General features: G+C 43.2%; 1 long non-coding RNA gene across 1 annotated transcript in view; it reads right to left on the reverse strand.

Annotated features, from left to right (window-relative positions):
- Positions 1-7674: 7674 nt before the first annotated feature.
- The window catches only part of LOC134810737 (uncharacterized), a 64809-nt gene continuing 45719 nt past the window's right edge, over positions 7675-26764 (reverse strand). The window contains exons 3-5 of the long non-coding RNA XR_010159366.1: positions 13222-13395; positions 12881-13005; positions 7675-8111 (exon numbers count right to left, since the gene is read on the reverse strand). This is a non-coding gene — a long non-coding RNA (uncharacterized LOC134810737). The remainder of the gene's footprint in view (positions 8112-12880; positions 13006-13221; positions 13396-26764) is intronic.

Here is a 26764-nt window from a genome sequence, read left to right on the forward strand (position 1 = left end):
GCCATCTCAAGGGTTTAAAGCCTGACCTAAGAAGTAGGGACTTCTCACGAGATGCTTGGCAACCCCAGCTGCAGGGCCTGGGATCTCATACTGTGGCTGCCAGAATGAATGTGCTGACAGAGCTCCCCCTCCACTGCATATAGGGCTTACTTCTTTTTGTTTGTGTTTCTTGAGATGCAGTTTTAGCCTGTCGCCGAGGCTGGAGTGCAACGGCCCAAGTTCAGCTCACTGCAACCTCCGCTGCCTGAATTCAAGCGATTCTCCTGCCTCAGTCTCCTGAGTAGCTGGGATTACAGGCACGTGCCACCATGCCTGGCTAATTTTTGTTTTGTTTTGTTTTGTTTTTCTTTTTTAGTAGAGATGGGTTTTACCATGTTGGTCAGGCTGGTCTCGAACTCCTGATCTCAGGTGATCCGCCCACCTCAACCTCCCAAAGTGTTGGGATTACAGGCGTGAGCCACTGAGCCTGGCCTGGCTTACTTCTTTTTGTATTCCTGAGGCTTTTTGCTGACAGCTGGCTTGGGATCTCAGGCACAGAAGCAGGACTCAATGTCCCTACTGTTACTCTTTCTACCCCTTTACAGGGTCCCTAAGTGCCCACCCGATGCTAGTTTCTTTGCCTCTCCACCACCCCAGAGGACCCTTTGATGTTGTCCCATACCTTTAACCCTTCTTCTGCCACACCCTCAACTCCTAGCCCTTATAGAACTCTACTGCCAACGGCACTGGCTGCTCCCTCAGTTATTTTCTTTCTGTGCATGAAATCTTCATGAGCAGAACCAAGTCTTCTGTGTTCTTTAAGCCCTTGCCCATTCTCCACTGTAATTAATGCAATAATGGGTACACGACACACAATAATTAGGGCAATTGCCTTTCGTTCACACTTTCACAGCATCTCCTTTGATCCTCACCACAACCTCGTCAGGCAGGTATTATTGTTGTTCCTATTCCACAGAGGAGGAAATGTGAGACCTGAGTCACAACCTGGAATGAGGCAGAACCAGGTCTTGACTTCGGTCCTCTCACCCAAGCTGCAGTGCCCTCAGCAAGGGACCGGAGCACCTGCTGGGGAAGCCTCTGAGTGAGTCTCCTAACAAATCATCATATTGAAAAGCACAGTGTCCAAAGTACTTTAGCAGTTCCTTTAAAAAGTAACAAGATTTGTACTTTCTCCCAAAGTATTTAAATAACTTCACATCCATGAACAGTTGGAGGTATAGGATTTCAGTAAGTCTCACAGAGCAGGTGTTATGTTTCCTATTTAACCCAGGGAGCAACGGAGAAGATCATTGCTCTCTAAGGGTCCCATTCTGCGTCTCTAGACAGGAAAGAATGAGAGAGGCCCTGCTAGAGGTGGCCCATACCCCTTCATGCCCCTGTGTAGTAGTTGGAGCCAAGGAACAATTACAAAAGGTACAAGAGGCTGGGCGTGGTGGCACACACCAGCAATCCCAGCACTTTGGGAGGCTGAGGTGGGAGGATCGCTTGAGCCCAGGAAATCGAGATCATCTTGGGCAATATAAGGAGACCCTGCCTCTACATGAAATTGAAAACTTAGCCAGCTGTGGTGGCGCTAGCCTGCAGTCGTGGCTACCAATCGCTTGAGCCCAGGAGGTTGAGGCTGCACAACCTCCTGGGCTCAAGTGATCACACCATTGCACTCCAGCCTGGGCAACAGAGTGAGACCCCATCTCAAAAAAAAAATAAAATAAAAATAAAAGATACAAGACACAGAGTTCAGAGGCAGATACACAGATCCAAATAAACAAAGTGGAATCAAAATAAAACAATGTAGACATTTATAGCTATAGGAATTCCTGGAGTCAGCAGCCAGGAGTTTGGGAGTCCAGTTCCTGGTGGGTGAGATTCAGTGTTCTTCAGGTCCAGGCTAACATGGCCATCCACACTGCTACCAGGGGCTTTCTGTGTCAAAATGCAGAGGCTGAACCACCAGGATCATCACAGAGAGCAATGCACAGAACCAAGTGGAAAGTCCAAAGCAAATCATGAGTCGAAACGGGCCCAGTGAACAGGAAAATCCAGATGTGGATTTGGCAAACCAATGGAGCAAGCAGAGCCCTAGCAAGTGGAAGAGAAGTAGGGCTTGGAGTCATCACCAATGCCCAGCTCCTGGGCAACGTTGTGTCTCATTTCTCTTCCTGTCCATAGGGTAAGGCTTTGTTAGCCAGGATTCAGGGGCCAGCACTGTGGATGAGAAGTTTTAGTAGCTGACTCCAGGAGGACAGAGAGCAAGTTCACACAACAAACAGGTGATGGCACCTGCAAAAGAGCGCTAGCTTCAAAAATCAGTTAGATTCCTTTCTCTTCAGCCAGTTTTGAAGAGGGCAATTATCAAATGTCAACATTCTAATTGGTCTCCAACACTCCTGCTGTGGTCTGAATGTTGGTGTCCCAAAAAAATTCCTATGTTGGGACATAACCCCCAGTGTGAAGGTATAAATAGGTGGGGCTATCTACAGCTATACCAACCTGAATGCATCTGATCTCACCTGGTCTTGGAAGCTAAGCAAGATAAAGCCTGGTTAGTCCTTAGATGGAAGACTGCCTGGGAATACTGGGTGCTGTAGGCTTAAAAAGAAAAAAAGAAGTGAGGCCTTTGGAAAGTTCTTAGGTCATAAGACCTCTGCTCTAATAACTGGGATTAGTGACCGTATAAAAGGGGCAAAAGGGTGTGTTTTTGACCCTTTCACCATGTGAGGATGCAACAAGAGGCACCATCTTGAAGCAGAGGCGCTGAATCCGCTAGCCCCTTGATCTTGGACTTCCCAGCCTCCAGAACCATGAGCAATAAATTTCTGTTATTAGGCTAGTCATGGTGGCTCACACCTGTAATCTCAGCACTTTGAGAGGCCAAGGCAGGAGGATCACTTAAGGCCAGGAGTTTGAGACCAGCCTGGGCAACATGGTGAAACCCTATCTCTACAAAAAATACCAAAAAAATTAGCTAGGTGTTGTAATGCCTGTAGTCCAAGCTACTCAGGAGCCTGAGGTGGGAGGATTGTTTGAGCCCAGGAGGTGAAGGTTGCAGTGAGCCAAGATCCTACCATTGCACTCCAGTTTGGGCAACAGAGTGAGACTCTGTCTCAAAAAAATGATAGTAAAATAAAAATACATTTTGGTTGTTTATAAATTATCTAGTATAAGGTTTTGTTTGTTTGTTTGTTTGTTTTTTGTTTTGTTGTTGTTATAGCAGCCCAAATGGACTAAAGGCAACTCCACAATGAGGCACGATTACTCTTCCTTCCTGAAACCTTGGGATTATACATTGCCACTATAGAAAAGAAGCACCTTTGTACAGCTTCTAGAAATTCAAGCTGGAAATGCTCCCAGAGAGAATAGTAGGGTCAACCTCATATCCCTGGTCAGGCTGACCCCCATCCCCCTCCCAGCTCAAATACAACCTGAGTTATGTTCAAAGGAGATCTCAAAGCAGGATCAAGCCTTTTATTACTTTCTTCCAGTATTTTTTATTCTTATTAAATACATGATATTATAAATAAACTAATAGGACTCTAAAGGAACGGAAAAATTTGTCCCACACTATCAACACTCCAAGTTGAACTGCTTTTTGTTGGTTCAAGTTCATTTTCGTTTCATTTCATTGGCATGTATCATTTTTATGTAGTTGAAGTCAATGTCATGTACAGTAAAATGTATTCTCTTTATCACTTACAATTAAATCCTAAGCACTTTTTTATGTTATATGGGGTCCTCACAATTGTTATTGGCTCTGTATATCTCACAAGAGGTTATACTGCATAATTCACCCAGTCACCCAGCAATCCTTTTAGATTGCTTTCCGTTTTTCAATGTTGGACCTAATGTTACAGTGAACAGTTTAGTGCATTACTCAGATCACCACTCTTGAAAAGAGTCTGGGAGCCTAAAAGAAGGTTGAAGGTGAAGTACTGGCAATTTTTCAGGCACCTCTTTCCACAAGATGATATGCAATGGGCATGGGCTGGTTCTGGCCTAGTAGGGAGAGAGACAGGGGCAGCAAGAAAAATGGACGATGCTGGGTTTGTTCTACAGTTGACCTCAGACAGTGGTACTCATCTTTTTTAGAGAGAAGTGAATGGGCAGCAGTAGTTGTCTTTTTGAGGAAAGGTCTTACGAGGCCTGGGGCAAAGATGGGTCACTTCCTGGTCCAGGCGTGAAAACCACAGTAGACAGGAGTCGGGGAAATACAAAAATGGCCCATAAGTAGCATTTTCATGCAGATGGGGCAGCAGAGGCAGAGTGAGGGGCAACCCGCTAATGGCTGAGGCCCCACGAGCAGGCTGGAGCAGGGCAGAAGGAGACTTGGTCCTTCCCACATGCAAGACACTGGCAGAGACCTCCCAGAACTGATGGAGGGACTCTGAGGCAAGGGCTTAGCTCCTCCAGTTATGTAGTTGACCCAGTGAGCGTGTGGACTATAGGCATCAATGTTAATGGGTTCTCATCTGTACCCACAAGCCAGACAGGCTGGAAAGAGTCAAGGGTTTGGATAGTTTTCCTTTTGGGTTATTTTCCTAGGATAGCTTCCCAGAAGCAGGATCACTGGGTTAAAGGGCACCAAAGCTTTTTTCCTGTGGAATTCCCATAGTCAGTTCTCAGGCCCAGCTTCCATGTTCTTCTTGTCTTCCCTGCCCTAGTACCAGGAACTCAACCCCATTTTGGTTTTTATTTTGTTTTTTGTTTGTTTGCTTTGTGTTTCTTTGTTTGTTTTGTTTGTTTGTTTTTTGAGACGGAGTCTTGCTCTGTCACCAGGCCGGAGTGCAGTGGCATGATCTTGGCTCACTGTAACCTCTGCCTCCAAGGTTCAAGCGATCCTCCTGCCTCAGCCTCCCGAGTAGCTGGGACTACAGGCATGCGCCACCACGCCCAGCTAATTTTTTGTATTTTTAGTAGAGACAGGGTTTTGCCATGTTGGCCAGGATGGTCCCGATCTCTTGACCTTGTGATCCACCTGCCTCAGCCTCCCAAAGTGCTGGGATTGCAGACGTGAGCCACTATGCCTGGCCTGTTTCTTTGCTTTTAAGGCAGAGTCTCACTCTGTCACCCAGGCTGGAGTGCAGTGGAGCTATCTTGGCTCAGTACAACCTCCGCCTCCTGGGTTTGAACAATTCTCATGCCTTAGCCTCCCAAATAGCTAGGATTACAGGCATGTGCCACAACGCCCGGCTAATTTTTTTGAATTTTTAGTAGAGACTGGGTTTCACCATGTTGGCCAGGCTGGTCTTGAACTCCTGACCTCAGGTGATCAGCCTGCTTCGGCCTCCCAAAGTGCTGGGATTAGGGGCGTGAGCCACCGCGTCTGACCTCGACCACTTTTATTTTCTCTTTAGTGCTGCCCCCTCCCTCTTCCCCATGGGGAGCTTCTCCATCCAAGACCACCTCTGACCCTCACGCTTGAAATATCTGCAGCAACTCTGTGTTATGAAAGTATTAGTAACAGAGTTGCATGTACTGCTAATACTACTGTGATTTTCTTTATTTTAGCCTATGTGCATAAGGAAAGGAAATGCTAGATCTCTGAGAGAGGTTAATAAAAAGAAGATGTTGTTCCCCACCTCACTTCCCTTGCTGGTTATTAAGCCAGTCCCCCATTTTCTCACTTCTCCTAAAGACAAATTCTGAGTCCATTTCATTTTAAGTATTACTGCAAGGGCACAATACAGTTGTAACTGAGATGTTTAAAACAAGGGGAAAAGCACACAAACATGAAAATCTTACTAAGTTTTGAGGGGCTCGCTTCTGTTTTTGTTTCTGAGGTGAGGTCTTACTTTGTCATTCAGGCTGGATTGCAGTGGTGCATTCACAGCTCACTGTGGCCTCAAACCCCCCTGGTTCAAGTGAACCTTCTGCCTCAGCCTCCTGAGTAGTTGGGACTACAGGTGCTGTATTAGTCTGTTCTCATGCTGCTAATAAAGACATCCCTGAGACCGGGTAATTTATAAAGGAAAGAGGTTTAATTGGCTCACAGTTTCACAAGGCTGGGGAGGACTCACAATCACAGCGGGAGGCAAGGAGCAAAGTCACATCTTACAATGTGCCAGGCAAGAGAAGCACTGAGCAAAAGGGGAAAAAGCCCCTTATAAAACTATCAGATCTCATGAGAACTCACTCACTGTCATGAGAACAGCAGCATGGTGGTAACCACCCCCATGAGTCAATTAACTCCCACCAGGTCCCTCCCACAACACGTGGGGATTATGGGAACTACAAGATGAGATTTGGGTGGGGACACAGCCAAACCATTTCAGGCACACACCACAATACCTGACTAATTTTTAAAATTTTTTTGTAGACACAAGATCCCGCTATGCTGCCCAGGCTGATCTCGAACTCCTGGGCTCAAGCAATACTTCCACCCCAGCATTCCAAAGTGCTAGGATTACAGGTGTGAGCCACTGTGCCTGGCAATCTTACTAAGTTTTGATAGTCACAAACCCTCGCTTATGATCCCTGATTCTTTCTCAAGATGGGTACTAGCTAACTATCTGAGACATCAGATGCTGTTAACCTAGGGTCCATGTTGAAGATTCAAGGAGTCTATATTGGTCAGGGTCTGGCTTGGAAAACTAAACACCACCAGTTACGTTAACAGAAAGAATAAAGGAACTGATTAATTGGATATTGGAGGACTGAAAGACAAATGAGAGATACCACTTCTATCAGAAATCATAACTGCAGGTTGGGTGTGGTGGCTCATGCCTGTGATCCCAGCACTTTGGGAGGCCTAAGTGGGTGGATTACTTGAGGTCAGGAGTTTGAGACCAGCCTGTCCAACATGGGGAAACCCTGTCTCTGCTAAAAAATACACAAATTAGCTAGGTGTGGTGGCACACGCCTCTAATCCCAGCTAAGGCACAGGAATCACTTGAACCTGGGAGGCAGAGGTTGCAGTGAGCTGAGATTGCACCACTCTGCTCCAGCCTGGGGGATAGAGTGAGACTCTGTCTCAAAAAAAAAAAAAAAAAAAAAAAAGAGAGAGAGAGAAATAGAGAGAGTTTGAAAACTACAGCTCTTGCATTTAGCATCTATATGCAGACACAGGAAGTGCACTCAGCAGGCATTCCTACTAGACTGAGTATGCCCGGCTTTTGCATTAGTCAGAAGGAACCAGCTAATACTCACTCAGATGAGTTTTTAGAGAAGAGTGTTATGTATGGGGCTATTGATGTAGGTAGGATTTAGGGAACCCAGGGAGAGATACTATGGCACCTGGGTCCATTACCATCCATAGATTTGTATATAGTTTGGATATTAGTCCCCCCAAATCTCACATTGAAATGTAATCCCTAGTATAGGAGATGGGGCCTGGTGGGAGATATTTGGGTTATGGGGGCAGATCCCTTATGGCTTGGTGTTGTCCTCGCAATAGTGAGTTTCATAAGATCTGTCTTAAAGTGTGGCACCTCCCGCCACCCCTTGCTCCCTCTCTGGCCATGTGAGATGCCTGCTTCCCTTCACCTTCAGTAATGATTGGAAGCTTCCTGAGGCCTCCCCAGAAGCTGAGCAGATGCCAGCACCATGCTTCCTGTAACAGCCTACAGAACTGTGAACCTCTTCTTTATTAATTACTCAGCCTCAGGTGTTTCTTCATAGCAATGCAAGAATGGCCTAATACAGACGTCAAGAAGGAAAGGGAAGGAGTATCCAGAATCCAGAGACGATGGGTTTATTGAGTGGGTGCTTGACCACAGCTGAAGCCTTTGGAGAGGGATTCAGCCAATCTGAGAATGTGTTAGGGAGGCCAGGAGAGTCGATTCTCTTACCATGCTCTATTCAATTCCTTGCAAGTACCACCCAGTGGCCAAACCCAAGCAGAAGCCAGAGGCAAGGAATATACTGATGTTGCCCCAGTGGTCAGCTAGTAAATAAATATTTAACAACAAGCTCTGAGACATGTATGTGTGCATGCATGCTTACTTGTAGTATTTGCCAGTGTCCATAGTGTAAATATTCCTACCACAGTCACCAAACACGGAGTTAGGAGGAGATGCATACAATCAGTTCTTGCAGGCTCTAGTGCTCCACTGAAGTAAACAGATGGGGTCAGCCTCCCACAGCACAGACAGAGTAGAGAAGGATGGAGAGTGGATCTGGAAGGGCAAACAAAACAACCAGTGCTGCTGCAGCTGCCGACATCAGGCCAATGGTTCTGACATCTGGAGCTAGGACATCAGGGCCTCCACCTTCACCATCAACATATCTGTCATTTCCAAGGCTAATAGAGGATGGTTAAGGAAAATAAGGACTCAGCAGGTTAGTAATGTAGGAGAGAAAGGAGATGAGACAGGGAGAGAAAGAGGGACAGATGTCAATTCCATTCTAAGCTAAGGCTGGGAAAGACCTGCATTCTTCACAGATACCATGCTGTAAGCACAGAGAGGTGAAGGGTAGGGAGTTGTGCTTCTCCAACTTCAATTAACTGGTAGCTCAATAGTATCTTTCAGACAGCTAGGGGTGGATCCCATGGTGAGAGAAAGAGTGGCATGTTAGAAATGGTGTTCCAAGCAGAGCCAGGACATAATATACCATCTGGCACTGAGCCCAGGTCTCAGGAAGAGTGGCACACTAGAAATGGTGTCCCAGGGTGGGGCCAGGATATAATATGCCATCTGGTACTGAGCTCCAGGTCTCAGAGGTCATAATATCCTCCTGTTACCTGCTGGCTTACAAGTGGCACGGAGCCATTAAACCAATGGTTCATGACCTCGTGTGGGCCCATGTTGGCTGAGCCATTGCTGAAGAGACTGGGATTCTGTGATGCTTAGGACCAGCTCTCTGGGTCCTAGTGCTGTTCTTCTGTATGTAGAAGCACACCCAAGTCTCTGGGTAAAAAGCATTGTGACATAAGAGCCCCACAGCCACCCCCTGCCCACCAGCACAATCACGACTGATCTGCCTGCCACCACCATTCTCCATGTCAATGTCGCAAGTTCTCCTTCCAAGACTAGAAGAACTGGCTCTGTAAATTCTTCTTATCGTATGGCAGCCTCCTCATCCTAGCCTCAAGGCGCAAGTTCATAGAGATTGGAGCACAGATAATCTAAGTGAGAAGCACTGAGCTATCCTCCAGATAACCTCCCCTTCCCAGGTCCCACCCCCAGCTTTCATGTGGTAATTAGGAAAACAGGTACCTGGATGGGGTGACAGGGGTTTGGGCTTGATGTCCCAGGCAACAGCACCATGATCTTGCCACGCAAAACTACAGGTGTAGAAACTGGCCCAAACAGAGCCAGGTGCAAAAGACGACCCCTTAACCATTAAAATTTTACTTTTAATGGACAAAAGTAAAATGCCCCCCCTCTCTCCCACCTACCGTAGCTTTAACAGTCTCCATTTTCCTCTCAGAATTATGCACTGCTGAACTGGTGATGGGTATTTCTATTGACAACTTCCCCACCTTAAGATCCGAGGAGGTTTCTAAAGCATCTTTCCCTACTGTTTACATGAAACCAAGGACACTGGGCAGACCTCCCATCAGAGCATTGTTAAAGAGAATACAAGTGTCATAGCACCTATGAAAATATTCTGGGCTGGGCGCAGTGGCTCATGTCCATAATCCCAGCACAGTGGGAGGCCAAAACGGGTGGATCACTTGAGGCCAGGAGTTCGAGATCAGCCTAGGCAACATGGCAAAACCCAATCTCTACTAAAAATACAAAAATTAGCCGGGCATGGTGGCTTGCACCTGTAATCCCAAAGTGCTGGGATTACAGGTGTGAGCCACTGCACCCGGCCTATGGCAGTTATGTTTTATAAAGCCACTAAAACATGACGCTGCAAGTACTGAGCCATTGCTGCTAAATGGAAAAAAACAAAAACAAAAACCAAAAACAGCATTACATGCTTATAAACCTCTTTCTGGTCATATGTTCATCAACTGATCAGTATATAACCTTGCTTTATGTGTGTTTCTGTTTGGAGACACCTTATTTAATATATGTTGCTGATTCATTAACCTTGAACTCATGGTTAAAAGCACTGTAACTTATGCCTGAGTGAAGCTTATCTGACACATGTATTTTCTCAATAAGGTACAGCACAGCCTTCTTGTGCTTAGGAACACTAGACATCTCCTCAGTGCTATGCTTGGGGACCATCTGAAACAGTGAAATCACCAACAAAAGACACAAAAATGCAAAAAAAAATACGGAACTAAATAGACTACAAAAAGCGTCCTTGTTTACCGTGTGAGAGCTGAAACAAGAGGCAGATTATTGTCTTGGTCCACCACAGCTGGGAACATGGGTGTCAGGTTACCCAAATGTTTCACCACTCTGCACATATCTGAGTATGACCATGGAAGCACCATGAGTATTGACTGATTTCGAAGTTACAAATACATGTTAGTTAGTAGGTGAATTTGCAAGTACAGAATCCACAAATAATGAGGACCAACTGAACATACAATAAGACAGTAAATAAAGCATTTAAAAAGAAAATAAAAATAAAATACACATTTAAGATATTCAGTGTTTTCAAAGGCAAATGCAAATTACTGTGATAGCATTAATCACCTATCAAATCATCAGAATAGATTAGAATGTTGGTAAGCATGCAAATATCCGCTAATTCTCTTGAGAGAAAAGTCACAGTGAATAACCAAAAGCCTTAAAAATGTTCAGATTCCTTGACCTACCATTGGAAATCTAGGAATTCTAACCTAAATTAATAGGCAGAGATGTACCCCAATATTTAATTACAAGAATATTTATCTCACAAAATGTATAATAGCTAAAGAGAAATTATAATTAGCTTAAAAGTCCTGTAATAGAGAATTGGTTAACTAAATTATGATAGCTCTAAAATGAAATACCATGCAGTCTTCAGGCAGGGCACGGTGGCTCACACCTATTATCCCAGCACTTTGGGTGGCTGAGGCAGGCAGATCACTTGAGGCCAGGAGTTCGAGACCAGCCTGGCCAATATGGTGAAATCCTGACTCTATGAAAAATACAAAAATTAGCTGGATGTGGTGGCACATGCCTGTAGTCCCAGCTACTTGGGAGGCTAAGGCCCAAGAAGTGCTTGAACCCAGGAGGCAGAGGTTGCAGTGAGCCGAGATTGCACCACTGCACTCCAGCCTGGACAACAGAGCAAGACTCTGTCTAAAAAAGAAAGAAAAGAGAAAGAAATATTATGCAGTCTTCAATCAGAATGTTGTAGAATGATATTAAACACTTGGCAAGTTGCTCACTCTAAAAGGCTAAGTTCACTTTTAAAAATTAGACCATAGTTTATAGATTTGATTCTATTTTTATGTGTAAAAAGGGGAAAAGGTAAGACTCCTAATTATTTAAATAATTGTGAAAAAAGACACGTAACTACTTTAAAGGTAAACTTCTTAACAAAATCATAGCAAATTAGGATGGAATACAAGTCTATTTAAAGAATTAATACTATAATGCCAATATCTTATTTTGATACTAAATCAACTATGTTAGTCAGCAAAAAGACAGATACCAGTATTATTTGAGTTCTCACCCATGAGATTGGATAAAGAAAAAAGTAACCAAGACATGATTATTCAAAGGAAATAAATATCATTACTTATATGTTATTTATTTGTGTACCTACAAAATCCAACTGAATCAATAAAAATCTTATAGAAATAATTAGAAAGTTAGATTTCTGACAAAACTAAATACAATAAGCACACAGTATGAGAGCTGAAACAAGAAGGCAGATTGGAAATCTAGGAATTTTAGTCTAAATGGTCAATGATGTAACTCCAAGATTTAATTATACAAATAGTTATCTCAACAAAATTTATAATAGCCAAAGAGAAATCATAAGCAGCCAAAAAGTCCTATTCTAAAGAATTGGTTAACTAAATTGTGATGCCTCTAAAATGAAACACTATGCAGTCTTCAATCGTAATGTTGTAGAATGATATTAAATGCCAGAAGGATGAAAAGATGTGCAGCATGCCTGGTCATTAAGGAAACGCAAATTAAATCTGCAATGGTATATGTGATGGTTAATACTGAGTGTCAACTTGATTGGGTGGAAGGATGCAAAGTATTGATCCTGCGTGTGTCTGTGAGGGTCTTGCCAAAGGAGAATAACATTTGAGTCAGTGGTCTGGGAAAGACAGACCCACCCTTAATCTGGGTGGACACCACCTAATCAGCTGCCAGAATGGCCAGAATATGAAACAGGCAGAAAAACGTGGAAAGACTACACTGGCCTAGCCTCCCAGCCTACATGTTTCTCCCACACCAGATGCTTCCTGCCCTCGAACACTGGACTCCAAGTTCCTCAGCTTTGGGCCTTGGACTGGTTTTCTTGCTCCTCAGTTTGCAGATGGCCTATTGAGAGACCTTGTGATCAAGTGAATTAATACTCTTTAATAAACTCATATATATATATATCTCCTATTAGTTCTGTCCCTCTAGAGAACCCTGACTAATACAGTAGGCTAAACTATGATGTTTGGAAGGTAGGTGTGTTAAATGTATTTTCAACTTATCATATTTTCAACTTACAATGGATTTGTTGGGGTGTAACCCATTGAACCTTGAGGAGTATCTGTATATACATTTTTTCTACAGTTATCATAGAGCAATACAATTGTTTTATATTTAAGGTTAGCAGTGCATTAGATTCTTCTTATTTTTCTACATAACTTTTATAAAAATAGATGTTACGGCCATAGAAAATGCCTTTAAAACCTTGAGCCTTGGCCAGGTGCAGTGACTCACACCTGTAATCCCAGCAATTTGGGAGGCCAAGGCAGGTGGAACACTTGGGTCCAGGAGTTCAAGACCAACCTGGACAACATGGCAAAACCTTGTTTCTACAAAAAAAAAAAAAAAAAAAAAAAAAAAAAAAAAAAATATTCTGATATGGTGGCAAGTACCTGTACTTCTAGCTACTCAGGAGACCAAGGTGGGAGGATCACTTGAGTCCAGAGTCCAGGAGGTCAAGTCTGCAGTGAGCCATGATTGCACCACTGCACTCCAGCCTGGGTGACAGAATGAGACCCTGTCTCAAAAAAAAAAAAAGATAGTCTTAATTTACTCTTAGCTATTTCTGTTGTTTCCAACTATTCCCAAATAGATAATGCTGGTAGAAACCTTTTCATGACTATAGTTTTTCTGGTCTGCTAGATTGCTTTTTGGATGATGCCTAGGAGAAGGATTTTGAGGCTGCAGGACATGAATGCTCTTATGCCTCTTGGCTATGTGCACAAACACTTACCAAAGGTTCAAGCACCTAGTAGGTGCTCAATAAATGCTTGTTGAATCCCAATAGGCATGCTGGTTTCCAAATGACCATGCTGACAGCAGTATTTGAGGTGTGTTTGTTTTCCTCTTCAACAACTGGATTGGTTTGGGCAGGTTGTTTAACATTTTTAAGCTTCAGTTTCCTCAGCTGTAAAAAGAGTAATCACAGTCTAATTTTATTTTGAACTTCCCATCCCTTCTCTCTGGAATATCAGGGAAATACCTTGGCCAAACATGGCAGAGGAAGGTCCCTCTCTGCTTAGTCCCACTCAGACCCTGTCCAGTGCCCCTGGTTTTGCATTGCCCACACAACATCCCCTTTGTCCTTCACCTTCATTTCCTGGCGTTATTGCTCTAAATCCTAATGGCAAAGTTCTCACAACACAGTCACTGCCTGCTTTGCCTCCATACAGCCAGGGTTGACATGGACTCATCTCTCTGTTCTGCTCTGTGGTAGATGAGGAGGGCTGGATGTTGCTCTGGATGGGTGGGATGGAATGGAAGCATATTCCAGTTCAGGGAGAACCTAATTGGATTGAGGGACCAGGACCTTCAAAGGACCTCTTCAACATGTAGAAGCCAGGACTCTATACCACTTGCTGCACTGCATTATCAAACATCTTCCTCTGCACTTACTAGCCTGAGAGTTTGTTCATGTGAATGATGCTCTTTTAATGGTTCCCATAAACCTTTTTTTATTTTATTAGAAAAATATATTTTTTAAATATATGTATATAGGATAAAAAGTCATCTAGTACTACCAGGTTTTCTTGTTTGTTTGTTTCTCATTTTGCTTTGTTTCTTTGAGACAGAGTCTCACTCTGTTGCCCAGGTTGGAGTGCAGTGGCGTGATCTCGGCTCACTGCAGCCTCCACCTCCCAGGTTCAAGCGATTCTCCTACCTCAGCCTCCCAAGTAGCTGGGATTACAGGCGCGTGCCACCATGCCTGGCTAATTTTTGTATTTTTTGTAGAGATGGGGTTTTGCCATGTTGGCTAAGCTGATCTCGAGCTCCTGACCTCAGGTGATCTGCCTGTCTCAGCGTCCAAAAGTGCTGGAATTACAGGCATGAGCCACCACACCCAGCTGTACTACCAGGTTTTTAACAAAAAATGTCAACTATGTCCATCCTTCCTTATTCTCGACTGCTGCTTCTCTGAAGCAGCCGCTCTGAACTCTTTTAACCATTGTTTCCCTAACAGTTGCCTCTATATTTCTAAATAAGCTTTTAAGAATTATAGAATGTCTTGGATCTGGTTTTCAGCAAGGCCAGTATTATTTGTTAGGAAGAAAACAAATTTATTAGAGGATTTTAAGTAGCTTACAGTATTTTGGACATTCTGAAAAAAGAAAAAAAAGATTTGAAGCTGAACTTCCAGAAATAATGCCCCAAGTCATGCCACATATTAGCCTGGCAGGGAAACTGCAGCTACTGATACCAAACCCACAACGCCAGGTCATCCTTAGATGGAGCCCAGAGGTATCTCAATCAATGTCTGTGTAGGAGCCCTATCAAGGTATATGTCTATGTAATACACAGGTAAACTCAAAGTCTTATGGCACAATGCCCTATAGCATCCCTTCAAATTACTTCTGCCACCTCCTGTACCAGCCTCTCACCCAGTGCATTTCCTTTTCTTTCTTTCTTTTTTATTTTCTTGAGACAGGGTTTTGCTTTGTCACCCAGGCTGGAGTGCATTGGCACAATCACAGCTCACTGCAGCCTTGACCTCCCAGGCTCAAGTGATCCTCCCACCTCAGCCTCCCCTGTAGCACGGATTACAGGCATGTGCCACGATGCCCAGCTAATTAAAACAAATTTTTTTTTGTACAGACAGGGATCTCACTATTTTGCACAGGCTGGACTCGAACTCCTGGGCTCAAGAAATCTTCCTGCCTCTGCCTCCCAAAGTGCTGGGATTACAGGCATGAGCCACCACACCCACCCACATTTTCTTTTCTTGCTCACTTTTCCCAAGTGTGTATGTATATTGGTATTACCTAGCTGTAAGCTGAAATGTGACATGCAAAGAATTATTACCTTCTCACAAAGAGCTTTACAAGCCAGGGTGTGGCTTACATACTGTCTACTGTTAATGTATTAATCATTGTTATTTTAAATTGCTGCTCAGATAATGCCAACCTTCTTATACCTGTCTGGTTCTGATGCTCATTCTGTATACTCAAACTGTGGGTGGGTGGGGGGGTTTGTTTGTTTGTTTTTTGTTTTGTTTTGCCTTTTCGTGTGCCTTGCAATTTTTTGTTGAAAGTAGACATGCTATACTGGGTTAAAAAAAAAAAAAACCTGCTGTAAGTCGATCTTTAGTGGTATGGTGGTAAGGTGTGGAGGGAGGGGAAGCACTCTATGGTCCCATGAACAGGTCTCAGTCTTTTAGGAAGCTTGTACCTCTGGACTGTGCACTTCAAGTGTGCTTCTCACTTTTCCCCTCTTAGGAGGAACGGGATGGCTAGAGGGAGCTAGAGTTGGGTATTTCCCTTTCCCAGGTCACTTAGGCTCTGGTGCAAGAGGTTCTCCTGAGAGCAGACCTTGTGAAGAACAGAGTGCTCTGACATATTTCACCATGGTTTCTTTTCTCTTCCCCTTCTGGAAGCATGAGGCGATTTTTTTTTCCTTTGATCTTCACTCTGAGAACACCTTAGAGCCACCGGAATTAAAACTCACAAAAGTGGGAGTGCTCCCCTCTAAGACTGGTCACCTCCCTGAAGGTTTTTACTCTCGACTTGTCCACTCTGAGTCTCCAGCAATTCGTTACTTACACTTCAGGTTTCTCTACTTGTTTCTGCAGAAGTTTCTGCTCATGGGTTTCCCCTGGAGTAAGCTGTGGTTCTCTGTACCTGCCTGTCTGTCTCTCCAAGCAATATGACCTGTGACCTTAATCCTCTGATTGACCCAAGAAGAGTTGCTGAATTGTAGTTTGTTCAGCTTTTTACTTGTTAGGACAGAGTGATGGCTTCCAAGCTCCTTACACGCTGGACTGGAAACGGGAGTCTTCTCCTAATGGTTTTGAATGTTCTAAAATATTTCTCTGCCAGGTGATGATGAATAAAGCTAAATAAACCCTAGGCAACCTGGTGGATTCATTTTATATGTGTTTACTATGCTTTCTTTGAGACTACCTGAAAGATTAGAAATAACATGGGCTTTGGACTTGGACAGACCTGGTTTGGAAACTTGATGTGACTAATAACTCCCTGTGTGACTCTGGATATGTTATTTAATAATCTCTCTGAGCCTCAGTTTTCTAGTATGTCAAATGGAAATTGGATTATACTCCCTATGGAATTTCTATAATTACTGATGAGTCTCTTCTACCCTTTTGTTTCCTTAAATTTCTTTTATGCTTTACTATTCTAGGTCACTTCTAGTTACCGTCTTTCCTGCTTCTTCTTTCTTCCATGTTAAGCCTTCAATGTCATTCTTGTCTGCCTGTAAGGATATAATCTACAGGTCGATGCTTTAAATCATGTTCTTAGGCAAAATAAGCATCCAGGAAACTCTGGCATAAGCTTAGATCTGGTTGAAATTTACAAATTGGTGATTTCTCTGTATCCAACCCATTTTCTTTTCTGAATCACTGGAATAATGTGATGCTCCCTTTATTTTCCATTGGTACAAATTAAATGATGTTAAGTAGCATCTGGATTTCAATGTCCACAACAGTGTTGAGTGTATTTTTGAGGATGGAGTTGGGTTTGGTTATACAAATTCCACAGCTTCTTTCCCCCCGAGGCTTGCTAAGTGAAGTGCTTAGACTCTTGGAGGTTCCTCATTAGGGAGACTCCAGGACACACCCAGATGAGTACATTTAGTTTGTTTCTAGCAAACCTTCCTTGTTAGATGAGCTAAAAGGTCAACTATTTATTAAGGTGGAGCAACAATGAGGTGAGCCCTGGCTGAGTCATGGGCTGGGAGTTAGAACACTTTGAAGCTGGTAATGGTTAGGCTCAAAGTCAGTTGTATTTCTTCCTGTTGCTGTTCCAAAGGCATGAGGAGAAGATGAGAACCAACAGGAAAAACAGCAAATGATGGGGAAGAAGACAAAAGGTAAGGAGGAAAGAAAGACAAGAAGGAAACCTGAAAGTTACAGAGGACTCATTGTATATCAGGAACTGTCTTATGCATTTCACATTGTTCTCTCATTTTCTCCTTAAAGCCACCCTCTAGAGTAGCTATTACTACGTCTATTTCCGGGTGGAAGTAAATATGTATCAGAAAGATTGGTCAGGTGTGGTGGTTCATGCCTGTAATCCCAGCACTTTGGGAGGCCGAGGTAGGTGGATCCCTTGAGGTCAGGAGTTTGAGATCAACATGGCCAATGTAGTGAAACCCTGTCTCTACTAAAAATACAAAAAAAAAAAAAATTAGCCAGGCATTGTGGCACATGCATGTAATCCCAGCTACTCAAGAGGCTGAGGCAAGAGACTCACTTGAACCCAGGAGTTGGAGGTTGCAGTGAGCTGAAATTGTACCACTGCCCTCTAGCCTGGGCAACAGAGTGAAACTCCATCTCAAAAAAAAAAAGAAAAGAAAGATTAAGAAATCACCACCTTCAGTCACTTAACAGGTAAGTAATGGAGCTAGGTCTGGGATTCAGGTCGTTGGAATCCAACCCCAAAACCTTCTTCCTTGCATTCTTCCTTATTTTCAGCCAAGCTGTTTGTCTAATATCTGCTTTGTGTCACATACTGTGTGATAGGTGCAGTGATATAATTTCGAAGATGCCACTCTCAACTCCCAATATGACATGTTAACAGTCTGGTAGGTGACTGTAACACTGAAATAGTTTCCACATGGAGCGTCGAGTGCCTTAGGTATGTATGAGGGACAATGGAGATTTTCAGGGAGGAGTAATCAGTGCTGGCTGGGGAAGTGGGTCTGCAAAGAGATGAGTGTGGGGAGGTCTCCCAGGTGGAGGCAGCAGGATATGCAACTCATTAGGGCATAAATCATTATGCACGTCATGATGGTGGGAACACAAGGAGTGAGAAGAGGAGCAGTCAGAGGGGAAGTCTGGAGTCTGACCATGGCGGGCCTTGTGTGCCAGACCAGTGAGTTTAGGCTTCATGATGAGGGTGATAAGGAAATGCCTTAACAGATGAATAACTTGATGAAAGCCATCATTTAGACAGGCTCCTCTGGCAGCATTGCAGAGCATGGGCTGGAAGGAATTGAGAGCCTATGAGTCCAGGTGATACCAGGGTAGGTCCCCAAACGCTGGTGGGACTTCAACCCCAGCCAGTGTCCAGGCTCTTGACACCATCATGAGAAGAAAGTCAAAGATAAGTCAGAAAATAGTGAAAGTATGGAAATTTATTGCAAGTGAAAAGTACATACTCAAGAAAGGGGAGTGCAGGCATACTCAAGAGAGAGTCGCACATAAAGGAGTTTGGGACTGCTACCTTTATGGGTTTCTTTAACCAAGGTATGGAATAGTCATTAAAATTCCTGGAAAAAGATGGAGATTTCTTGGAACTGTGGTGCCATGCCACGCATTTTTACACCAAATATACATGTTCCCAAAACTCTCCTGGCACTGGTGGGTGTGTAATTGAGTATGTTAATGAGCATATAATAAGGATCTAAGTGAAACCTAGGTCGAATCCAGCACCATGTTGGGTCCAGTTGGTCTTAGCCTGCTTGGTCCACACATGTGTTTCAGGGTCTTAAGCCCATAGCCTCTAGTCATGTGAAACTGCTATCTGGAGTTTTTATTCCCCTGTGATGATGCTATATCATTCCTGTCTGATAAGGGGAGTTCTGAAGCTTGGATGAAACTTCATAGTTGTCCCAAAAAGACAGGGATCAGGCCTTTGTAAACCACATGGGTTCAAGTTCAAAAGGAAAGAAAGAAACTTCAGGTGAGCTTGAGAGACCCCAATTAACTGCAAGGTTCAACACATGACAGATAACAGGCCCTGAAGGAATCAAAGTATTTTACCTCAAAATATATTTCCTTGACATATTCTGAAATGGCCCCACAAAGCTGTCTCTTGTGAGGGAAATTTGCATTCCATAGAGAATCTCCTTCCCTTAATAGGAATTTTCCCAGAAAGTCTAAGATTTTTTAGGGTCTGATAATAAACATTCACCATTTATTCGCTCTGAAGCCTGCTACCTGGATGTTTCATGTACATGACAAGAACTTTGGCTTCCATAGCCCCCTAATCTAAACTCAATCATTTCTGGCGAGGCACAGTGGCTCACGCCTGTAATCCCAGCACTTTGGGATGTCAAAGTGGGTGGATCACTTGAGGCCAGGAGTTCGAGACTGGCCTGGCCAACATGGTGAAACTCCATCTCTACTAAAAATACAAAAATTAGCCAGGTGTGGTGGCACATACCTATAATCCCAGCTACTTGGGAGGCTGAGGCATGAGAACTGCTTGAACCCAGGTAATGGAGGTTGCAATGAGCCAGGATCGTGCCACTGCACTCCAGCCTGTGTGACAGAGCAAGAGTCCATCTCAATAAATACATAAATAAATAAACACAAGCATTTCTTTATGATGAACTCAACTTTTCATGCAAAGCTTAACTCTTTCACCCATTTGCAATCAGGAAATCTTTGAATCCACCTATGACCTGGAAGCCCCCATTCCTCTCCATTTTGAGATGTCCCAAACCAATATATACCTTGCAAGTATTGATTTGTGTCTTGCATTGGAATTTCTGTCTCACTTAAAAGTATAAAACCAAGCTGTAACCCAACAACCTTGGGCACATGTTCTTGGGACCTCCTGAGGCCATGTCACAGGCCATGGTCCTCAAACTTGACAAAATAAACCTCTAAATTGATTGAGACCTGCTCAGATACTTTTTGGTATACACTTAAAAGAAGAAAAGTTGTGGAGAAAGAGGAAGGGAGGAGACCGTGGTCATGGATGTGTTGGAGTTTAAGGTTTTAGAAGCAGAGACATTCCTCATGATGAAGGCGCTACTATGACCATGGGAGTAGGTTTCAGGGAGGAGAAAGTTGGAGTTCATTGCCATTGAGTTAAAGCATTAAGAGGCTAGGGTATTAGTTGTGTTGCCCATGCAGATATTAAATTTACTTAAGATGGTAGTAGATGCTAAGGTGGGAAGAAAGATTCAACCAGGTGTTAAAGTGCACAATGAATGTAGAAGTACAATGCTCACTTTGGTAGAATATTAATGAGAAAAGTAAAAGGAGGAGTAATAAAATGGCTGGAACCTAAAAAAATAAGTGATTTTGTATGAGGAGGTAAAAATAATGTCCTAATAAAATTATTAGGGAGTTGAGAGAATGCAAACACCACCACTAGTGTCCATATGAGAGAATGAGTGGCTTCCATTAAAAATAGTTCTAAGGAGGCCAGGTGTGGTGACTCATGCCTGTAATTCTAGCACTTTGGGAGGCCAAGGTAAGAGGATTACTTGAGCCCAGGGATTTGAGACCAGCCTGGGCAATACAGTGAAATCCTGTCTCTACAAAAAATAGAAAAATTAGCCAGGTATGGTGGCATGAGCCTGTAGTTCCAGCTACTTGAGAGGCTGAGGTGGGAGAATCATTTGAGCCTGGGAGGCAGAGGTTGCAGTGAGCTGAGATTGCACCACTTCACTCCAGCCTGAATGTCAGAGTGAGACCCAGTCTCAAAAAATAAAATAAAATAAAATAAAAATAAAACAGTTCCAAGGAATCGATATCCTTAGGGAAGAGACAGTATTCAAAAAGTCATGGGAGTAGAGAGAAAATTCCAGAAAGATAATGTCCTCTTGGAGGTTATTTATAGTGAATATGGTATTTTCTCTTCTGTTTCATTGACTGTTTTTCTATTATCGTGTCATTAATATGCTGTTTAAATTATCATAGCTTTATAATAAAATTAAATTTCTTGTCTTTCAAGTACAATTTTGTTGTTCTTATCCTTCCCCTACCCTCAATTTCTTAGCTATTTTCACTTAATAAAATTATTTCACTGTTATTCTGATGAGAAATTGCATTAAATGTGTACTTTTACTTGGGTATAACTGACACCTTTATCCTTTGTTGTAGGTCAACTTCCCTGGGAAGCCTACTCAGAAGGAGATTTGTATAAGTAGATTTATTAGGAAGAATCCTTGGGATTAATATGTGGGAAGAAGGAGATGGGATTAGGCAGAGGAAGCGTTGAACTGTAATGAAGTCATAACAAAGTAGTTGATCCCATGGAGATAGAGTTCTAGTGCTAAAATGGAACTTCATAGTTGCCCCAAACTGAGGCAAGGGGACCAGACCCTTGTAAAAACTTCCTTCCCCCCATTGACCAGTCTCACTAGAGGTGAACTACCCAGCAAGAAGAGGCCTTAAGCTTAAGAGAGGTGGCTTTCATTGAGGGAGATTCCTGGAGAACAAACGAGCTATAAGCCATTGGCAGCCAACACTCTCAGCAGCAAAGGGAATGATGCCTTGGTCTCGTTCCAAGTGGGGAATCTCAGTAGCACATCACAGCATCCACTACACCCATTTAAGTCTCTTCATGAGTATATTGCGTCTCTTGTTCATTCAAATCTGTTTTTTTCTGAAGATTTTCAAAGATTCGAATGGTTACAAAAGCAATCTCCTGATGGGTTCCTCTTTCCCACTGAACAGACAAAACCAATTCACTAAGACTGTGGTATTGCAGTACAGAAGAAGTGTAATTAAAGCAAAGCCAGCCAAGTAGAAGGACAGAAATTTTATTATTACTCAAATCAGCCTCCCAGAGAACTCAGAGGCTAGGGTATTTATGGATAATTTGGTGGGCAGGGGGCTAGGGAATGAGTGCCACTAACTGGCTGGGGATGAAATCATAGGGGGGCTGAAAAGGGTCCCTGTGCACTGATTCTGCCTCTGGATGGAGGCCTTGGGACCAGTTGAGTCATGATTCACAGGTCCAGGTGGGGCCAGTTGGTTACCAGAAACCAAAAGTCTGAAAAACATCTCAAAAGACCAATCTTAGGTTCTACAATACTGATGTTACCTAGAAGAGCACTTTGGGAAGTCACAAATCTTGTGACCTCTAGCCACACGACTCCTTAGCAGTAAGGGATTATAGACACTATGCCTACATTTTAGCAGAATTCAGCTCCCCAGTAATCCTAATTTTGTGGTCTTTCGTTAGTTTTATAAAGGCAGTTTCAGTCCCTGAGCAAGGAGGGGGTTAGTTTTAGGGAGAGACTGTTATGATTATTGCCTTCAAGTTAAACTGTAAACTAAATTCCTCCCATGATTAGCTTGGCCTATAACCAGGAATGACCAGGGACAGCCAGCCTGTGCAGCCAGAAGCAAGATGGAATCGGTCATCTTCTCACTGCCATAGTTTTTGCAAAGGTGGTTTCACAAAGACTTACATAGGCTTTTCCAGACAATCTCTATCACACTGCTTATTAAATTTATTATAGATTGTTTTGTATGTTGTATAGGCATGGTGAATAAGACATTTTTTCCTTTATATGTTCTAACTGGTTATTCCTAGTATGTAAAAACAGTATATAGGTTACTATGTTCATTTATTTGTTTATTTACCTTTTTAGCTTTAGTGAGGTATAACTGACATACAATCAGCTGCACATATTTAAAGCATGTACTTGGATGAATTTTGACATATATATATATTTATAAGAATATCACCACAATCAAAATAACCAACATATTCATCATCCCCAAAAACTTTCTTATGTCTCTTTGTCATCCATCTCTCTCTGGCACCAGCCCCTGACCCAAGGTAACCATTAATTCCCCTTCTGGCCAATTAGTTTACATTTTCTAGGACTTTTTTAGTGATGGAATCATACAGTATGTATGATTTTTTTGTCAGTCTTTTTGTCTGTCTTCTCAGCATAATTATTTTGAGATTCATCCATGTTGCTTCATGTAGCAGGAGTTCATTCCTTTTTATTGCTGTATAGTATCATGTGAGTATCATAGCATATCCACTTACCTGCTGATGGACATTTGCTTGTTGTTTCCAGTTTTAGGCAATTACAAATAAAGATGACATTAATATTCATGTACAAGTCTTTGTGTAGACATGTGATTTCTTTTTTCTTGGGGAAATACCTACAAGTGGAATGTCTAGGTCATATGAGAGGAATGTGTTTAATGTTTCAAATGTTTTCAAAACAATTGCATCATTTTACATTCCTACCAGGAGTACAGAGTTCCAGTTCTTCCATATCCTCTGCCAATGTTGAGTGTGGTGAAACTTTTAAATTTTAGCCATTCTAGTGAATACTGCATTAGTATACTATTTAGTCCATTTTCATGCTGCTGATAAAGACACACTCAAGACTGGAAAGAAAAAGAGGTTTAACAGAGTTACAGTTCCACAAGGCTGTGGAGGCCTCATGATCATGGCAAAAGGCAAGGAGGAGCAAGTCACATCTTACATGGATGGTGGCGGGGAAAGAGAGAGCTTGTGCAGGGCAACTCCCATTTTTAAAACCATCAGTTCTCGTGAGACTCATTCACTATCACAAGAAAAGCACAGGAAAGACCTGCCCCCATAATTCAATCACCTCCCATCAGGCTCCTCCCATGACATGTGGGAATTGTGGGAGTTATAATTCAGGATGAGATTTGGGTGGGGATACAGCCAAACCATATCATTCCACCCGTGGCCCCATCCAAATCTCATGTCCTCACATTTCAAAACTAATCATGCCTTCCCAATAGTCCCCCAAAGTCTTAACTCATTTTAGCATTAACTCAAAAGTCCACAGTCCAACCCCTCATCTGAGACAAGGCAAGTCCCTTCCACCTATAAGCCTGTGTACTAGTCCATTTTCATGCTGCTGATAAAGACATACCCAAAACTGGGAAGAAAAAGAGGTTTAATTGGACTTACAGTTCCACATGGCTGGGGAGGCCTCAGAATCACAGCAGGAGGCAAAAGGCACTTCTTACATGGTGGCAACAAGAGAAAATGAGGAAGATGCGGAAGCAGAAACCCTGGATAAAACCATCAGATCTCATGAAACTTCTTCACTACCTTGAGAACAGTATTGGGAAAACCGCTCCCATGATTCAAACTATCTCCCACCATGTCCCTCCCACATGTGGGAATTATGGAAATACAATTCAAGATATTTGTGTGGGGACACAGCCAAGCCATATCAGCCTGTAAAATCAAAAGCAAGTTAGTTACTTCCTAGATATAATGGGGGTACAGGCATTAGGTAAGTACAGCTGTTCCAAAGGAGAGAAATTGGTGAAAACAAAGGGACTACAGGCCCCATGCAAGTCTGAAATCCAGTAGGGCAGTCAAATCTTGAAGCTCCAAAATTATCTCCTTTGACTCCAGGCCTTGCAGTCGAGTCACACAGATGCAAGAGGCGGGTTCCCATGGTCTTGAGCAGCTCTGCCCCTGTAGCTTTGCAGACTACAGCATCCCTCCCAGCTGCTTTCACAAGATGGTGTTGAGTGTCTGCAGCTTTTCCTGCAGCTGCAGCCTTTCCTGGCACACAGTGCAAGCTGTCAGTGGATCTATCATTCTGGGGACTGGAGGACCATGGCCCTCTTCTCATAGCTCCACTAGGCCATGCCCCATTAGGGACTCTGTGTGGGGGCTCCGACCCCACATTTTCCTTCTGCACTGCCCTAGCAGAGGTTCTCCATGAGAGCCCCACCCCTACAGCAGACTTCTGCCTGGACATCCAGGTGTTTCCATACATCCTCTGAAATCTAGGCAGAGGTTCCCAAACCTCAATTCTTGACTTCTGTGAACCCACAGGCTCAACATCACGTACAAGCTGCCAAGGCTTGAGGCTTGCACCCTCTGAAGCTGTGGCCTAAGCTGTACCTCAGCCATTTTTAGTAACAGCTGGAGTGGCTGGGATGCAGGGCACCAAGTACCTAGACTGCACACAGCACGGGAACCCTGAGCCTGACCCACAAAACCATATTTTCCTCCTAGGCCTCTGGGCCTGTGATGGGAGGGGCTGCCATGAAGACCTCTGACACTGGAGACATTTTCCCCATTGTCTTGTCTTAACATTCAGTTCCTCATTACTTTTGCAAATTTATGCAGCCAGCTTGAATTTCTCCTCAGAAAATGGGATTTTCTTTTCTATCACATTGTCGAGCTGCAAATTTTCCAAACATTTATGCTCTGTTTCTCTTTTAAAACTGACTGCTCTTAGCAGCACCCAAGTCATCTTTTGAATGCTTTGCTGCTTAGAAATTTCTTCCACCAGATACCCTAAATCATCTTTCTCAAATTTAAAGTTCCACAAATCTCTAGGGCAGGGGCAAAATTCTGCCAGTCTCTTGGTTAAAACATAACAAGAGTCACCTTTGCTCCAGTTCTCAACAAGTTCCTCATCTCCATCTGAGACCATCTCAGCCTGGACCTTATCATTCATATTACTGTCAGCATTTTTGTCAAAGCCATTCAACAAGTCTCTTAGAAGTTCCAAACTTTCCCACATTTTCTTGTCTTCTTCTGAGCCCTCTAAACTGTTCCAACCTCTGCCTGTTACCCAGTTCCAAAGTTGCTTCCACATTTTTGGGTATCTTTCAGCAGTGCCCTACTCAACTGGTACCAATTTACTGTATTAGTCCGTTTTCATGCTGCTGATAAAGACATACTCTAGACTGGAAAGAAAAAGAGGTTTAATGGACTTACATTCCACATGGGCTGGAGAGGTCTCACAATCATGGCATAAGGCAAGGAGAAGGAAGTCACATCTTACACGGATGGTGCCAGGCAAAGAGAGAGCTTGAGCTTGTGCAGGGAAACTCCCATTTTTAAAACCATGAGATCTCATGAGACTCATTCACTACCATGAGAACAGTGCAGTAAAGACCCTATCCCATAATTAAATCACCTCCCACTGGGTTCCTCCCACAACACATGGGAATTGTGGGAGTCACAATTCAAGATGAGATTTGCATGGTGACACAGCCAAACCATATCACCTACCCTACTTAAACATGCTCAGAACACTTTCAGTATCCAAAAAATTATATGAGATAGTCAACACTTTATTATAAAATAGGCTTTGTGTTAGATGATTTGGCTCAGCATCACAAGAGAGTATCATTCCGTATATCACTTGCCTGGGAAAAGACCAAAATTCAAAATTCAAAAAGTGTGGTTTCTACTGAATGTGCCTCGTTTTTCCACCATCGTAGAGTAAAAAAATTGTAAATTGAACCATTGTAAGTTGGGGACTGTCTGTGTATATGCTAGGTCAAGACTGGAAGTGAACTAAAATGAAAGTAGTTGCTTTAGGTGAGTGGGTTTATAGCTGATTTTTTTCTCTTCTTCTTTCTTTTCGCTTCTCCTTCCTATCCTGAAACAATTTAGCCCTAAAGCCATTAGGAGGGGCAGAGTAAGGTAGGTGGGACAAGGTGGGTGTGGGGATGGGGGCACCAGAGCAGAATTCAGAGCCCAGCAGGCAAGAAGTGCATGCATGTTTGGCACAGGGTGCCTAAAAGGAAAGAAAAAACAATTCAGTTTTTCTCTATCCTCAACACTTCTGACAACAAATATATGGGTTTTTTCCATGCCAAG

This window comes from Pan troglodytes, chromosome 7 (genome assembly GCF_028858775.2).
Source record: "Pan troglodytes isolate AG18354 chromosome 7, NHGRI_mPanTro3-v2.0_pri, whole genome shotgun sequence".
NCBI lineage: Eukaryota > Metazoa > Chordata > Mammalia > Primates > Hominidae > Pan > Pan troglodytes.